A 16,912-nucleotide genomic window follows, 5' to 3' on the forward strand; every position below is an offset into this window, starting at 1 on the left:
CAATCCCCTGGGGCGGTTCCCCTCCATAATAGGTTTTCGGTGCTGGAGGCTACAGTTGAGGAGGAATCAACTGAGCATAGAGAGCAGATCTCTGGGGGTGAGCCGAGTGAGAAAGCTCAGGTGGTTAGGGGCTGTAAAAGACTGGGCCTTGTGATTGGGGACTCCACAATTAAGGGGACAGATAGGAGGGTCGGAACTAAAGGTAGGGACTCAGGGTTGGTGTGTTGCCTACCAGGGGCTGGGGTCCGGGATGTGTCTGACAGGGTATTCAGGACTCTTAGGGGGGAGGGAGATAAACCACAAGTTATTGTACATGTGGGGACACACGACATAGGGAGGATAGGGGAAGGGGATATTAGGCAGGGATTTATGGAGTTGGGGTGGAAACTAAAGGCCAAGACTGACAGAGTGGTTATCTCTGGACTCTTGCCTGTACCACGGGATAGTTTAGAGAGGAATAGGGAGAGGGAAGGTTTGAATTCATGGCTGAGGGGATGGTGCAGGAGGGAGGGGTTCAGGTACTTAAGCAATTGGGGCTCGTACTGGGGAAGGTGTGACCTCTATGAGAAGGATGGTCTACACCTTAATCAGAAGGGGACCAATATCCTGGGGGGTAAATTTGCTAAGGCCATGCAGGGAGGTTTAAACTGATTCGGGGGGGGGGGAGGGATCCTGAGTAGTGGGGCTGAAAGTGAGGGATGCATGGATGGGGACTGCAATGCACGGCATTGCAGAGGTGGGGTGGAGCAGGGTTTGAAATGTGTATACTTCAATGCCAGGAGTATTCGCAATAAAGTGGGTGAACTTGCAGCGTGGATCAGTACCTGGGACTTCGATGTTGTGGCTATTTCAGAGACATGGATAGAGCAGGGGCAGGAATGGATGCTGCAGGTCCCGGGGTTCAAATGTTTTAGTCGAAGTAGGGAAGGAGGTAGAAGAGGGGGAGGGGTAGCATTATTGGTCAGAGATTGTATCACAGTGTCAGAGAGGAGGTTTGATGAGGACTTATCTGTTGAGGTAGTATGGGCGGAGATTAGAAATAGGAGAGGAGAGGTCACCCTGTTGGGAGTCTTTTATAGACCTCCTAAAAGTTCTAGAGAGGTTGAGGAAAGGATTGCGGAGTCAATCCTGCTTAGGAGTGAAAGTAATAGGGCAATTGTTATGGGGGATTTTAACTTGACTAATATTGACTGGAATTGTTATAGCTCTAGCTCGTTAGAGGGGTCAGTTTTTGTTCAAAGCGTGCAGGAAGGTTTTTTGACTCAGTATGTAGACAGGCCAACTAGAGGTGAGGCTATATTGGATCTGGTGCTGGGAAATGAGCCAGACCAGGTGCTAGACTTGGAAGTTGGTGTGCATTTTGGTGATAGTGACCACAATTCGGTTACGTTCACCTTAGTGATGGAAAGGGATAGGCATGAACCTCGGGCCAGTGGTTTTAGCTGGGGGAAGGGTAATTATGAGGCTATTAGGAGAGAATTAGGAAACATAGGTTGGACTAGGAGATTACAGGGACTGGGAACGTCCGACATGGAGTTTTTTCAAGGAGCAGCTACTGCGAGTCTGTGATAGGTATGTCCCTGTCAGGCAAGGAGGAATTGGTAGGGCTAGGGAACCGTGGTGCACCAAAAAAGTTTCTTTGTTGGTTAAAAAGAAAAAGGAGGCTTATGTTCGGATGAGACGTGAGCACTCGGGTAGTGCACTAGAAAGCTTTAGATTGGCTAAGAGGGAGTTGAAGAGCGAGCTTAGAAGGGCTAAAAGGGGACATGAGAAGACTTTGGCGGATAGGGTTAAAGAGAATCCTAAGGCGTTCTATAGGTATGTCAAGAACAGAAGGTTGGTTAGGGCAAGTTTAGGGCCAGTTATAGATGGCAGAGGGAAGTTATGTGTGGAACCGGAGGAGATTGGTGAAGCATTGAACCAATATTTCTCTTCGGTGTTCACGCAAGGGGACATGAATATAGCTGAGGAGGACACTGGGTTGCAGGGGAGTAGAATAGACAGTATTACAGTTGATAAGGAGGATGTGCAGGATATTCTGGAGGGTCTGAAAATAGATAAATCCCCTGGTCCGGATGGGATTTATCCAAGGATTCTCTGGGAGGCAAGAGAAGTGATTGCAGAGCCTCTGGCTCTGATCTTCAGGTCGTCGTTGGCCTCTGGTATAGTACCAGAAGATTGGAGGTTAGCGAATGTTGTCCCATTGTTTAAGAAGGGGAACAGAGACTTCCCCGGGAATTATAGACCGGTGAGTCTCACTTCTGTTGTCGGCAAGATGTTGGAAAAAAGTATAAGGGATAGGATTTATAGTTATTTGGAGAGTAATGAATTGATAGGTGATAGTCAGCATGGTTTTGTGGCAGGTAGGTCGTGCCTTACTAACCTTATTGAGTTTTTTGAGAAAGTGACCAAGGAGGTGGATGGGGGCAAGGCAGTGGACGTGGTATATATGGATTTTAGTAAGGCGTTTGATAAGGTTCACCATGGTAGGCTTCTACAGAAAATGCAGATGTATGGGATTGGGGGTGATCTAGGAAATTGGATCAGGAATTGGCTAGCGGATAGGAAACAGAGGGTGGTGGTTGATAGTAAATATTCATCATGGAGTGCGGTTACAAGTGGTGTACCTCAGGGATCTGTTTTGGGGCCACTGCTGTTTGTAATATTTATTAATGATCTGGATGAGGGTATAGTTGGGTGGATTAGCAAATTTGCTGATGACACCAAAGTCGGTGGTGTGGTAGACAGTGAGGAAGGGTGTCGTAGTTTGCAGGAAGACTTAGACAGGTTGCAAAGTTGGGCCGAGAGGTGGCGGATGGAGTTTAATGCGGAGAAGTGTGAGGTAATTCACTTTGGTAGGAATAACAGATGTGTTGAGTATAGGGCTAACGGGAGGACTTTGAATAGTGTGGAGGAGCAGAGGGATCTAGGTGTATGTGTGCATAGATCCCTGAAAGTTGGGAATCAAGTAGATAAGGTTGTTAAGAAGGCATATGGTGTCTTGGCGTTTATTGGTAGGGGGATTGAATTTAGGAGTCGTAGCGTTATGTTGCAACTGTACACAACTCTGGTGCGGCCGCACTTGGAGTACTGTGTGCAGTTCTGGTCCCCACATTACAGGAAGGATGTGGAGGCTTTGGAGAGGGTGCAGAGGAGGTTTACCAGGATGTTGCCTGGTATGGAGGGGAAATCCTATGAGGAGAGGCGGAGGGATTTGGGATTGTTTTCGCTGGAAAGGCGGCGGCTAAGAGGGGATCTTATTGAAACATATAAGATGATTAGAGGTTTAGATAGGGTGGATAGTGATAGCCTTTTTATCAATTTCTGTCTTGAAGACGCTCAACGTCTCGGCCTCCACAGCCCTCTGTGGCAATGAATTCCACAGACCCACCACTCTCTGGCTGAAGAAATTTCTCCTCATCTCTGTTCTAAAGTGACTCCCTTTTATTCTAAGGCTGTGCCCCCGCGTCCTAGTCTCCCCTGTTAATGGAAACAACTTCCCTACGTCCATCCTATCTAAGCCGTTCATTATCTTGTAAGTTTCTATCAGATCTCCCCTCAACCTCCTAAACTCCAATGAATATAATCCCACGATCCTCAGACGTTCATCGTATGTCAGGCCTACCATTCCTGGGATCATCCGTGTGAATCTCCGCTGGACCCGCTCCAGTGCCAGTATGTCCTTCCTGAGGTGTGGGGCCCAAAATTGCTCACAGTACTCCAAATGGGGCCTAACCAGTGCTTTATAAAGCCTCAGAAGTACATCCCTGCTTTTGTATTCCAAGCCTCTTGAGATAAATGACAACATTACATTTGCTTTCTTAATTACGGACTCAACCTGCAAGTTTACCTTTAGAGAATCCTGGACTAGGACTCCCAAGTCCCTTTGCACTGATGGAGAAATATCCCTTTCCTCTGATGGAGAAATCCAGCACGAGGGGGCATGGCTTTAAATTGAGGGGGGGTAGTTATAGAACCGATGTCAGGGGTAGGTTCTTTACCCAGAGGGTGGTGAGGGATTGGAATGCCCTGCCAGCATCAGTTGTAAATGCGCCTAGTTTGGGGGCGTTTAAGAGATCCGTAGATAGGTTCATGGACGAAAAGAAATTGGTTTAGGTTGGAGGGTCACAGTTTTTTTTTTTAAACTGGTCGGTGCAACATCGTGGGCCGAAGGGCCTGTTCTGCGCTGTAATGTTCTATGTTCTATGTTCTATGCACTCACCTGATGAAGGGGCAGCGCTCCAAAAGCTTATGATTCCAAATAAACCTGTTGGACTTTAACCTGGTGTTGTGAGATTTCTTAGTGTCCACCCCAGTATCTCCACATCACTGACTCTTTTAGATTTAGATTTATTATTATATGCATTGGTTTACAGTGAAAAATATTGTTTCTTGCACGCTATGCAGACAAAGCGTACCATTCATAGTACACAAGGGAGAAGGAAAGGAGAGGGTGCAGCATGTAGTGGTACAGTCACAGCTAGGGTATAGAGAAAGATCAACTTAATGTGATAGGACCATTCAAAAGGGCGGCACAGTGGTTAGCACTGCTGCCTCACAGCACTAAGGACCCGTGTCACTGTCTGTGTGGAGTTTGCACATTCTCTCCGTGTCTGTGGGTTTCCTCCAGGCGTTCCGATTTCCTCCCACAGTCCAAAGATGTGCGGGTTAGGTGGATTGGCCATGGGCTATGCTAAATTGCCAATTAGTGTCAGGGGGACTAGCTAGGGTAAATGCATGGGGTTATGGGGATAGGGCCTGGGTGGGATTGTGGTCGGTGCAGACCCGATGGGCCGAATGGCCTCCTTCTGCACTGCATGATTCTATGAATCTATGAAAAGTCCGATGGCAGCAGGGGAGAAGCTTGAGTCGGTTGGTCCGTGACCTCAGACTTCTGTATCTTTTTCACGATAGAAGGTGGTGAAAGAGAGTATGTCCGGGGTGTGCGAGGGCCTTGATAATGCTGGCTGCTTTTCCGAGGCAGCGGGAATGTAGACTCTTCAGAAGAAAGTGGTCTCCTTTCCTTCCTCTGTTTAAAAAAGCCAAACGATTAACAAAATAGCTCACCTGCAAAAACCAAGTGAGCTTTAACATTAAGTTATCGCACCCTCACTGCACGCTCCTGTCCTTGCAATGCCAATATGTCATAGATTCTCTACAGTAGAGATCATTCGGCCCATTGAATCTGCACCAGCTCTTTGACAGTATCTTACCCAGGCCCTCTGCACTACCGTATCTGTGACCCCACATATTTACCATGGCTAATCTACATAACCTACACATCTTGGGACACTTGAGCAGCAATTTAGCATTGTCAATAACCTAACCTGCACATCTTTGGACTGCGGGAGGAAACTGGGGCAGACATGGGAACGATGTTCAAACTCCTCACTGTCACCCAAGGCCAGAATTGAACCCGGGTCCCTGGAGCTGTGAGGCAACAGTGCTAACTGCTGTGTCACCGTGTACCAGGGTACAACTACCTGCTCTCACACGAGGCTATTCAGCTGCCCAGGAGAAGATAATAGAATAAAGGTTGTTGAGTGCACCAAGTAATTCTTTTACCCCATGATCCACGTGAACATACATTAGATGGGCTCTACATTATGTAATGTCAATAGGGCTGGTTAAGTAATGCATCCGAGTGACATCGGAGCTCCTGATCCCGGGACTGATGCCAATGTAACGTACCCATTTGCTAATTCAAAAATCAACAGAACCTTTTACAACTTAGCAACATAATGGACTGAAACAACAGGAGTAAAATTAATATGAAAGAGATAAACCAAAATCATTTTTGTTTAAACATTTAAAGCTGTGTATTGGACTTTGTCAAACTGACTAAAATTAGTAGCTGAAGGGGTGGGGGACGATCTCCATTCCTGATCGTCATCCAGTTACTGGAAGTGTATTTACATGGGAACTGACACAAGGGGGAGTTGGGAAGCAAATTCTGATGCAATAGTAATGAACTAATGGCCTGGGGAGTTATATTAATTATATGCAAAGTGCTTTGGGGCATCCCAAGATTATGAAAGGTGCAATATAAAATCTACTTGTACTCGTGTCCAGGGATAGTTTCTTCCTCTTTGTCAATTACAGCCTTTGTCAACAAACAAGTCCCTAAAAACTACCACACCTCGTTTCCCCATAGTAAAAAACATTGTTCAGTGCTAGCGACTGAATAGGACAAATCAGCAGTTGTCGCCAACACAACTTCACTATCCATACATCCTCCAGTAGAATTAGCAATACTTGAGGTTTTTCTCCCCCCTACCTTTCGTTCATAGTGTTTTGACTTTTCATTAATCACTGTCACATTTCCAAATTCCATCTTACCAAGTCTCAACTTCCTGAACCAGATAAAGTTTTCCCCAGTCTTAGAAGTCAAATAAGTACCTGGTGTTCAAATAAGACATGACAATGAACACAAATTCAACAAGGTTTGTAAAAAGTTATGCCCTGCAAAACAAAACGTATCTCTAACCCTTGAAAAACTACATCAGACTTCATTCTACATTCAAGCTCGAGCAGAATTTGAACAAGCAAACAATTGGGCAAGACAAATGTTGAGTAAAAATTCAATTTGCTTCTTCAGAAGGAAAGTAAAAAACAGCCTAAATGTGAAGTAATTTTTCCATTTACACAGCGTCCCTCTTTCGGCCCTCAGAGCTGGAGATAGGAAATATCTATCCGCTTCTGAGAGAGTGTTTATTCTTTTCAACTGCTCAAACCTAATTTCCTCTAATAACACGCAACATGTTCAAAGGTTACCAGGCATTTGACAACTAACTTCATTTATTATATTCATAACTGAGTCAAAGGAGGACTTTTCCAGTCTGATAAAAAGGCACCTGATAAAAAGGCTACCAAATTAACCTGTTGGACTTTAACCTGTTATTAGACTCCTTACTGCAAAAAGGCACCTGGCAGGGCTGGGTGGTAGTTTGTGCCTTATTTAGGCTAGCATGCGGCAATAGTTATGTAGATAGGTGATCTGGACCCCATATTCAATGATGCCTCCATGGATGTCCTGCTGAATGATGGGGAGGCCAGGAGGGACGTCCTTCGGCCAGAGAATGGAAGGAAGAAGCAGAGTCGACAGACCTACTCAGCATGGGAGGACATCTCCAAGGTAGTCAGTGCCCAGGGTCTCCACCAGACACCTGCTTTACAATGCAGGAACGCATGGATGACCTCATCCACTCCAGCAGGGTCAGTGAATCTTCAACTGCTCACATTCACCTTATTAAATGTTAGAGGACCTCAAAAGCAATGTGATGAGGTGCTAAGTCTGTCTAATCTACAGGCGCCAACTACTGTGGATCCCTGCCCCTTCCACACAGACAGCTCTCACATGGGAGGAGCTCCAGCATAACTCTGGTGAGGCTCATCTTTATTGTTCTGGAGGATGTTGCCCCAGAATCTGTGGCAGACTTGCACTTTGATTCTCAGCCCATTGAACCATGCTATTAATACTCCTTCTGTGGCCAAGTTCTAGCTTTGGACTCGAACCTGGAAATTCTGGTCCAGTGGTAGGGGCACTGCCACTGCATCACCAGGTCTCCAGAAAGTATCAGTTTCATTCTTCCAGTCTTACAAATAATCTACTGGATTGTGTACCACGTGCAGAGGTGGACTTGCAATGAAACACACAGTGCCTAATTGGAGTATTTGTTCCCACACTGACCTGACTCATTCAGTCCAGCAATGGCCTATGCTGCAGTGATGTCATTGGCTGATTTTTCCCATCTCATTGCTGATCAGCAAGTTCCATGTTTGCTCGCCTCGAGACAGCCACATCATAATACTAACCATCTTTACTGTCATCCTGACAAGAGGCAAGCTTAGATGTCAATTCAGCAATTACAGGCATGTTTTTGCAAGTTTTAAAAAAAAGCACTAAATCAGTTACAGCTTGTGCATTTTTGTGGCTTGCACCTTTGCATTTTGTGAGGTGAGAGTGCCTGGGATCAGGAGGGGCTTGACGTCATTGGGGAAAGGGCATGAAGTAACAGGGAGGAGGGGTAAGTTTGAAGGTGGGTGCAGGCCCTACAAAGTGCAAACTAAAAGCCAACATGGTCACTATATTCAACATGCAGAGAAGTTGATGCACAACTGCATAGAATCCCGACAGTACAGAAAGCGGCCACTTGGCCCATCAAGTCTGCACCGACCACAATCCCACCCAGGCCCTATTCCCACAGCCCCACGTATTTACCCTGCCAAACCTGCTGACACTAGGGTCAATTTAGCATAACCAATCAACCCAACTTGCACATCTTTGAAATATGGGAGGAAACCCACGCAGATAGAGAGAGAACATGTAGACTCCGCAAAGACAGTGACCCAAGTTGAGAATGGAACCAGGTCCCTGACACAGGCAGCAGTGCTAACCACTATGCCATCGTGCCACCGGCAGCAAGAGCTAACCAGAGTGAAAGAGGCCTGCATAATTTTACCCCATGGAGAAGACAGTCATGGCATTGTTGAAAGGGTCATTGATGAAGATTGATCCTTCGGAGACATGAGGTCATGGTGCCAGAACAGGTTGAAGAGTTAGTTCAACTGATGCTCCAGTTATGATTCTATAGATAAGAATCAAATTGAGCTGAGAATCAATTGAAGAATCCTTTCATCACTTCCCCTACTATTCCCCAAAAGGAAAACAAAGTTTGGCTATGAAGTTATGCTACAGAGAAAATACATGAAACCCAATAGATCCCAACCCTACCTTCTCTCTTTGTGAAGGAAAAGAGGGAGAAGATGGGAAGGGGGCCAGTCTGTCCTGAAGAGCCTGACGGATGTAGAGGAGAGCAGCCCAGCTGGCAGGGGAGGAAGATGACTGCACCTGCTGAGGTGGAGGGGTTGGCAGGCAGCCTCCACCCACTAAGGATTCATGCATTTCATATTGAAACTCAATGGTCACATGTTCCTCCATATTGGAAGCAGTTACCCCCCCCTCTTATTTACAGTTGCCAGCAGAAAGGGGACAAGGCAGGAGGATGATGCCCTGTCCAACAATCATACAAGCCAAAGGGCTGAGAGTCTCCTCCTAATCCAATTACCCCAACCTCTTTCCTCTCCATCTACACTGGGGTGGCACGGTAGCACAGTGGTTAGCACTGCTGCTTCACAGCTCCAGGGACCTGGGTTCGATTCCCGGCTCGGGTCACTGTCTGTGTGGAGTTTGCACATTCTCCTCATGTCTGCATGGGTTTCCTCCGGGTGCTCCGGTTTCCTCCCACAGTCCAAAGATGTGCGGGTTAGGTTGATTGGCCATGATAAAATTGCCCCTTAGTTTCCCCGAGATGCGTAGGTTAGAGGGATTAGTGGATAAAATATGTACGGCTATGGGGGTAGGGCCTGGGTGGGATTGTGGTCGGTGCAGACTCGATGGGCCGAATGGCCTCTTTCTGCACTGTAGGGTTCTATGAACATTGCTACCCAACAATACCCCTCAGCTTGAAGATCCACATGGCAGATGCTCCACCCACCCACTGCCACAAGTGGTTTTCCAAGGTCAACAGTTGCAGGCAGCCTCCATCCCGATCTCCAGAGTCTGTCCCAGCCCTTCAGGTAATTCCCGACATCTCTAGGTTACCTTAGTCCAGACATGGTATTTCACTGGTGGCACAGGCAACTGGCAGTGAGGACAAATAAACAATTCAGGTTGGGCCTTCATCTGCTTTGCATTGACAGGATGCAAAATAGTTTCACACAGGCCTCTGACGGGAATGACAGCCTGTCAAGTTGGCTGGGAGTGCCAATTCTTGCCATCATTTTCAGCTCCCACTACTCTTCCCCCAGCACCATTAAATTCATTGCCGGGAGGGGAAGACAGTGTTGGAAACTGGAAAATTCCACCCTGCATAGAAATTACATTTTACACTCCAGCTACCAGGAAGACTAATAAGCTGCTAAAGTCTGCAACAAAGTGGATTGTGACAACACAGATGACTAAAATCTTCATGCACAGTACCCCATTTTAAAGTAGCACCTACCAAAGCAAAACAAGACAGTACTGCTTGACATTATTCAGAAATAGCCCTTGTGAAACAAGCATTTAGAGAGTTGTGGGAACAGGAACCATCGATTAGCCATGCACAAAATGCTTTTGAAAGGATTACCTTCCAGTATTCCTCTGTTACATTCATGTCGAATTTATATATATACGTACCCACTGATCTAGTCAATAACTAGCTTAAGTCAGATTCCCTATAGGCACTACAGAAAATAAACCAGTAGATACTGAATATTTCAATCAATTTATAACTGAATTGCAGATGACTACTTTCTGATAACAATTACCAGATTACTCCAATCCAATCGTCACACATCAAATTCAGAATTATACAGTTAAGCTATTATAAATAATTAACTACCCGAGAGTAAAAGAACTTTCACAAATCATAGTATGTATATACCCTTCCTCAAATTCTGTATTCTTAAAATTTCCTTCACAACTAATTCAAATTTCAATTCTTCTTTTCAGATTCAGTTATTTTGTCTCCCACTGAACTTTCAAATCCACTGCAGGTTCAGATTATTTGAAAGGTGCAAGGGAAAGGCATTTTTAAGGAGGCATCAATATAATCCCACTCAATGATCAATTTTTTTAAAGCAATCATCTTCAAATCAACTATAGTTCACTGCATACAGCTACCACTTCACTACTGAACTCCTTCTTCCTTATCTTTTACCAAAGCAACAAGGTTATCGCTATCCAAAAGAGAAAATGCTGGAAAATCTCAGCAGGCATAGCAGTATCTGGAAGGAGAGAAAAACAGCTGACATTTTGAGTCCAGATGACCCTTTGTCAAAAGTTATAGCTATATTTTCCTCAATATCCCAGGGAGAAAAGACAATCTTCCATCAGTTCAATACAACTAACAGCACCATGACAATGATGTGTTTGAGCCTAGCAGCAGTTTAGCAATAAATTCCACAGAGGAGGCAATTAACATTTCAAATAAACAGCTGCCCCCAGTGCATACACTTACCTAGAATTCAAATGAGCTTGGATTAAGTCATTATTACACCTGATTTTGGTGTGCATTTTTATTGCACTGATCATTCACTGCAGCTACAATAAATGTTTCCCATTAAGGAAATAGATTTAAAGCTATTATCTAACTCTGGGAACAAATTATTTTGGAAAACAGTCCCTCCTCAGGTATATATGCCAATCAACTTAATTGTTCCATTTATAACTAAAATAAATCTCTTCTGCCAATTTAAACTCAGTGTGATTTGCTTAGTGAAATTAAACATTTTGTTTTAAGTAGAAAGCTACAACATTTAACTATATAATAGGTTGAGAGTTCAAAGACAGCATTTATACTCTAGATATTGTCAAAGTTCCCATTTCCTTTATAGAATTATAAGGAGATGCAACATCATCAAACAAAAAATACACTTTTGGAAGGCTACAACTAATAAAGAACAAAGTGTACAAACAAAGGATATACATAAAATGTACTTACTATTTCATCCAAGTCAGCTACGCTAGACACAGAAGGGTTTAAGTGTACCAACTCCAAGATCATCCGGAGTTGTCAAGGCTATGGAAAAGAGGCAGGCAGACACAACAATCCCCTGCCCCCCAGATGACACATACAATTTGGGCCAATACATGGAGAATGCATTCTTGTCACCAGGAAGTTAGAAAATTGTGGATTAAATCCCTTCTTACTGAGATTTGAGAATGTAATCTAGGCTGCAGTTTAGGGCACGTTACACTGCTGGTGGTACTATCTTTGGTAAGGGGTGTTAAACCAAAGACTTACCCGTCCTCCGGTGGTACAATGGTTAGCACTGCTGCCTCACAGCACCTGGGACCCGGGTTTGATTCCTGGCTTGGGTCACTGTCTGTGTGGAGTTTGCACATTCTCCTCCTGCCTGCGTAGGTTTTCTCCGGGTGCTCCGGTTTCCTCCCACAGTCTGAAAGACATAAAAACTAGGAAGAGGAGTAGGCCATTTGGCCCCTCAAGCCTGCTCCGCCATTCAATAAGATCATGGCTGATCTTTTTGTGGACTCAGCTCCACTTACCCGCCCGCTCACCATAACCCTTAATTCCTTTGCTGTTCAAAAATTTATCTATCCTTGCATTAAAAACATTTAATGAGGTAGCCTCAACTGCTTCACTGGGCAGGGAATTCCACAGATTCACAACCCTTTGTGTGAAGAAGTTCTTCCTCAACTCAGTCCTAAATCTGCTTCCCCTTATTTTGAGGCTATGCCCCCTAGTTCTAATTTCACCCGCCAGTGGAAACAACTTCCCTGATTCTATCTTATCTATTCCCTTCATAATCTTATATGTTTCTATAAGATCTCCCCTCATTCTTCTGAATTCCAATGAGTATAGCCCCAGTCTACTCAGTCTTTCATCATAAGCCAACCCTCTCAACTCCAGAATCAACCTAGTGAATATCCTCTGCACCCCCTCCAGTGTCAGCATATCCTTTCTCAAGTAAGGAGACCAAATCTGTACACAGTACTCCAGGTGTGGCCTCACCAGCACCTTAAACAGTTGCAACATAATCTCGCTGTTTTTAAACTCAATCCCTCTAGCAATGAAGGACAAAATTCCATTTGCCTTCTTAATTACCTGCTGCACCTGCAAACCAACTCCTTGAGATTCCTGCACAAGGACACCCAGGTCCCTCTGCACAGCAGCATGTTGCAGTTTTTTACTATTTAAATAAGAGTCCATTTTGCTGTTATTCCTACCAAAATGGATGACCTCACATTTACCAACATTGTACTCCATCTGCCAGACCCTGGCCCACTCACTTAGATTATCTATATCCCTTTGCAGACTTTCAGCGTCCTCTGCCCACTTTGCTCTTCCACCCATCTTAGTGTCATCTGCGAATTTTGACACACTACACTTGGTCCCCAACTCCAAATCATCGATGTAAATCGTAAACAATTGCGGTCTCAACACTGATCCCTGAGGCACACCACTAGTCACTGATCGCCAACTAGAAAAACACCCACTTACCCCCACTCTTTGCTTTCTGTTAGTTAACCAATCCTCTATCCATGCTAATACATTACCCGTAACACTGTGCACCTTTATCTTATGTAGCAGTCTTTGGTGTGGTACCTTGCCAAATGCCTTCTGGAAATCCAGATACACCACATCCACAGGTTCCCCATTGTCCACTGCACATGTAATGTTCTCAAAGAATTCCACCAAATTAGTCAAACATGACCTGCCCTTCATGAACCCTGCTGCGTCTAACCAATGGGACAATTTATATCCAGATGTCTCGCTATTTCTTCCTTGATGATAGATTCAAGCATTTTCCCTACTACAGAAGTTAAGCTAACTGGCCTATAGTTACCTGCCTTTTGTCTACCTCCTTTTTTAAACAGTGGCGTCACATTTGCTGTTTTCCAATCTGCGGGAACCACCCCAGAGTCCAGCGAATTTTGGTAAATTACACGAGTGCATTTGCTATTTCCCCCGCCATCTCTTTTAGTCCCTCATGGTAGGCTGGTGACATAGGTTGGATCTCACGGGATAAAGGGGGAGGTGGCTAGATGGGTGGAGAACTGGCTTGGTCACAGAAGACAGAGGGTGGTAGTGGAAGGGTCTTTTTCCGGCTGGAGGCCTGTGACTACTGGTGTTCCGCAGGGCTCTGTATTGGGACCTCTGCTGTTTGTGATTTATATAAACGATCTGGAAGAAGATGTAACTGGGGTGATCAATAAGTTTGCGGACGACACAAAATTGGCAGAACTTGCAGATAGTGAGGAACATTGTCAGAGGCTACAGAAGAATATAGATAGGCTGGAAATTTGGGCAAAGAAATGGCAGATGGAGTTCAATCCTGATAAATGCGAAGTGATGCATTTTGGTAGAAATAATGTAGGGAGGAGCTATACGATAAATGGCAGAACCATAAAGGGTGTAGATACGCAGAGGGACCTGGGTGTGCAAGTCCACAGATTCTTGAAGGTGACATCACAGGTGGAGAAGGTGGTGAAGAAGGCATATGGCATGCTTGCCTTTATAGGACGGGGCATAGAGTATAAAAGTTGGGGTCTGATGTTGCAGATGTATAGAACGTTGGTTCGGCCGCATTTGGAATACTGCGTCCAGTTCTGGTCGCCACACTACCAGAAGGATGTGGAGGCTTTGGAGAGAGTACAGAGGAGGTTTACCAGGATGTTGCCTGGTATGGAGGGGCTTAGTTATGAGGAGAGATTGGGTAAACTGGGGTTGTTCTCCCTGGAAAGACGGAGGATGAGGGGAGACTTAATAGAGGTGTATAAAATTATGAAAGGCATAGATAGGGTGAACGGTGGGAAGCTTTTCCCCAGGTCGGTGGTGATGTTCAGGAGGGGTCATAGGTTCAAGGTGAAGTGGGGGAGGTTTAACACAGATATCAGAAGGACATATTTTACACAGAGGGTGGTGGGGGCCTGGAATGCGCTGCCAGGCAAGGTGGTGGAGGCGGACACACTGGGAACGTTTAAGACTTATCTAGATAGCCATATGAACGGAGTGGGAATGGAGGGATACAAAAGAATGGTCTAGTTTGGACCAGGAAGCGGCACGGGCTTGGAGGGCTGAAGGGCCTGATCCTGTGCTGTATTGTTCTTTGTACCCTGGGATGCATTCCGTCAGGACCAGGAGACCAGGAAGACGTTCTGGTTGGTTGCATTGGCCATGCTAATTCCCCCTCAGTGCACCAGAACAGGCGCCAGAGTGTGAAGACTCGGGTATTTTCACAGTAAATTCATTGCAGTGCTAATGTAAACCTACTTGTGACACTAATAAATAAATTAAAAGTTTAGTGCGGAGGGCATGTTGCACTGTTGGAAGTTCAATCTTTGGGAAGGGATGTTAAACTAAAGACATAGCTGCCCTCGCAAGTAAATATAAAAATCCTATTTGAAAATAAGGACAGGGTAAAGGGGTTTGTCCAGTATTTTACCTGAATAAACTTTGTGGGACGTTGCTCTGTGTAAATTTTCTGCCATGCATTCATGTACACAAACAATGACCAGAACTCAACAGTGCGTCATTGGCTGGAGAACACTTTGGGATTTCATCAAAGGTGTTAGAAAATGCAAATTCCTTATATTGGAGGAAATGGAAAAGGTGGAAAGGTTTAAGGGAAAGAGGTCCTGGGCATGAAAACAAGATAATATAGTGGAGGGGAGCAAAAACCTGGGATATAAATTCCCCAATCTGATTGCGCCAATTCCACTCAGACTGCACTAAAGTAACAACTTGACCCTGGTTCCTCATGAAGGTGAATTAAAAACTCATTCAATGTCCTCCACCTGTCTAAAATATAAAAATCCTACAACTTGTGCACATTCCTGTCTGCCTCACTTCTCTTCAGGGTCAGCTCTGGAATCCCGCTTCTCTTCTGAGGTCAAACAGTGTCTGCATGAGTTCAGTTCCACACAGCAATATTACAAGTACTAGCAGTTTGGGGGAGGTCATGTGACAGTCCACCCACCTATTCTCCCGGGCGTTGGACAAAAAATTTCTGGAATCTTGAGGCATTTAATACAGGAGGCAAGGTCCCTTTTGTCCTTGGAGACATAGTGCCTCCAGTGGCCAAGATTCTTCTTTAGAAACATGAAGATCCTTTGTATAGTTCACAGAAAGGCAATGGGGGTGGGGACGGGGAGTTTTTAGAGATAATAAGTCACTGCTGCATGCCCAAGGTTAGGAATTCCTCTGGTATGCGTCATGGCTAGTCAGAGTAAAGCCTTGGTCCATTCAAAAAAATACCATAATTTTATAGAGTAGCAAGGTTGATGGAGATGTATATTTTCCTTCTTGTCCTCTGGTCAGGACAGACTCCAAGAAATCTCATACGTTGAAGAACAGCAGGAAAGCTGAGGCAAATCAAATTACTGAGAGCTGAGAGACATGAAGGAACCCTCAAGATCCTAGAAGTAGACAATCTCTTGGATGGAAATAAAAACAGAATGGGGAGTAACCCGTTGGGAGTTCCAGGCTTAAAGTGTTTGACAAACATAGGGCCTGAATTTCCATTGAGTGAGAATCAAGCTTGGGTTGGATTGCCCCTGGTTTGTCACTTCAAAATCCAGCTGATCCTTTCTCGCTCCACCTTCTGACTTAGGCTGGGTGAGAACTGTATATGGCAGCTGATCCCTGAGGCATTCAGTACAGGGCTGCAGAGTCATGCCATCATACAGTGCAGAAGGAGGCCATTCAGCCCATCGTGTCTACACCAACCACAGTCCCACCCAAGCATTCACCCTGCGAGACCCCTGACACTAAGATGCAATTTAGCATGGCCAATCCACCTAACCTGCACATCATTGGACTGTGGGAGGAAACCGGAGCACCTTCACACAGTGACCCAAGCCGGGAATCGAGCCCAAGTCCCTGACACCGTGCTGCAGCAGTGCTGACCACTGTGCCACCATGCTTCCAGAGATAAGGAAGCTGGGAACTGCAGTAAAGCAGGTAAGAGATAAATGTAAAGGTCAAGTCACATATCAGGGGCCTGGAGGAAGTAGGTTTGTAAAGTGTGTGGGTAGGATTGGTGGCTTGGGGGGGCGATCGGGAGGGTAGTCGGGTCAGTGGTTGGAATCTTTGGTTGATCAGAGGTAATCGGGCAGTGAGTGGGGGGTCGGGCGGTCAGTGGTGGGGGGACTCAATTGGGGGTTTGGTTGGTCTGGGGTATGGGGGGGTCAGGTGGATGGGAGAATAGAGTCGGGTAGTCAGTGGGGGGGGGGGGGGGGGCATCAGTCGAGGGTGGGTCGGGTTGTTGGAGAGGTCAGTCCAGTGGTCAGTGGAGAGGGGGAGGGTTGACTGGGGGGAGGTGGTCAATCAGGAGAGTCAGTCAGGAGAATTGGGTGGTCAGAGGAGGAAAAGGTTTGGTGGTCAAAAGGTCAGTTAGGAGGAAG

The sequence above is a fragment of the Mustelus asterias genome, chromosome 3, assembly GCF_964213995.1.
Source record: "Mustelus asterias chromosome 3, sMusAst1.hap1.1, whole genome shotgun sequence".
Lineage (NCBI taxonomy): Eukaryota > Metazoa > Chordata > Chondrichthyes > Carcharhiniformes > Triakidae > Mustelus > Mustelus asterias.